The sequence below is a fragment of the Olea europaea genome, chromosome 11 (genome assembly GCF_002742605.1).
Source record: "Olea europaea var. sylvestris chromosome 11, O_europaea_v1, whole genome shotgun sequence".
NCBI lineage: Eukaryota > Viridiplantae > Streptophyta > Magnoliopsida > Lamiales > Oleaceae > Olea > Olea europaea.
Window position 1 is genome coordinate 22,574,374 of NC_036247.1, and position 1,964 is coordinate 22,576,337.

The window sequence follows — 1,964 nt, forward strand, 5'->3', positions numbered from 1 at the left end:
GAGAGTTTAGAAGCATCTAAGGACATCACAAAACTACATTCAACTCTAAAATCGATTATTTGTTCATATATATTGGGAAAAAGAAGAAGAAGAAAAAGAAAATAAAATCAGTGACAAAAATAACAATAAACCTTAATTTTTCAAGCAAACCCTTCATAAAGTTTCAAACTAAACCTTAACACGAACTCAATTCTAGAGACAATAAATCATATTCAAACGTATATTTAGATTTCCAAGCAAACCCACTACCACTAAAGGCAAAAATACAACTTTCTAAAAAAATCATAAATTTAACATTCGATATTTTAAAATAAAATAAAAATTTATAGAACAAAACCTTAGTTTATTGTACAATGGGGAGATTAACATACCTTGTGTTCCAAAATAAGGAGAAAAATTATCAAATTTATTGCCAGAGTTGCTTTTTGCGATACAAATTTCAAGCCTATTTTTTAATCTTTTGATAATATAGAATAAAAAGAAGAATTAAGCCAAACGACCATAGAGGTTGGTACAAAGGCTGATCGCGCTCTCACATGGCCGTGGTAATTCCCGTCTGAATTTAAAATTTTTGACCCTATATGTAGACATCCCTGCAATTCATGTGTAGTTTGGTCCTTAGAAGAATGGAGAAAGAAAGAGACGGGGTTAGGGGTCTTGGTCTTGGTTTTCGAGGAATGGTTATCATACCGGGTTTGGAGGGATTTGGAGTGATTTTTTAAATTTTGGGACCCTCTTTTTCAACATTTCAAATTACTAATGTAAGACATTCAAGGAATTTTTAGATTTTAGAATTGTACAAAATGTCCAAAAATGACATTCTTGTAGTTGAATTAGTAGATTTTGATATGCGATGCAATTTTCTCTTTTAAATAAACAAAAAATATTAAATACAAAAAATACAATTAAATATTTGTTCCTTATTTTAAAGCAATCTAGTAGAATTTTCGAATGAAAATCGTCATCATCGATAATATTTGCTAATAAAAAAAGGTTGAGGATAAGAATGAAATAAAAATTGGAGACTAAGTCTGATAATAAATAAATATTAAATAACTTTAATGCAATTGAAATGTGATAGATCGGAGTTCGAGTGGGTCGATCCATCTAAACCACCCTCACACACTTAGGGTACTTGATAAATGTAACAATTTCGGTCCACAAAATTACCCCAATTCAAACCGTCAATTTTGGTTCCGTTCTACCCTTAAAAATTTTTGGTAAAAAAAAAAAAGAAAATCCTAAATTGACATTTATCACTGGTACAAGAAAGATATGAAAGATCTGGCTCGGCAACAACTTATCCTTCTATATTTTCGATTTTTATCAGAAATAGAAGAAATAAAATATATCACCAAATTGCATCCAATATCTGGCAATATAGAAACACTAAATTACATGCAAAAAGAACGAACCAAAACTAGAAACCAATAATAAAGAAGTACTAGATTTTACAAATACTAAAAATAACATAAATTCATTCATCTAAAATCATCATAACAATCAATACCGTAGACTTTTTCTTTCCAACCAATTGTGATCAAGATTGATAAATTTTAAAATGAAAAAAAAATAAAAAAAAAATTATAATAAAAGAATAAAATCGATTTAAATATTTGGTGTTGACCACGCAAAATGGACTCTCCACGAGGCCAACCGATAGTCACTCCACGTCATCCTTCATGCACACAATAACGAATGATCAGAAGCACACGATTGGAACCAACGGTAGCGGTGGCAGACGCATACACTTCGACGGTCAAATCAGCGATCGGTGATTGGAACAGTGCTCGAATCGTGAAAGAGAGTGAGGAGGAAAATAAATATTTCTTGTGTGGAGAGCTAAATCTAGTATCAATTTCATTACTTCTGTCTCTTACCAAACCTAGGGTATTTATAAATGAGGAGCACCATTGGATATGAGACATGTGTATACATCTGACGGTGTGAGACGTCTGCTCGTA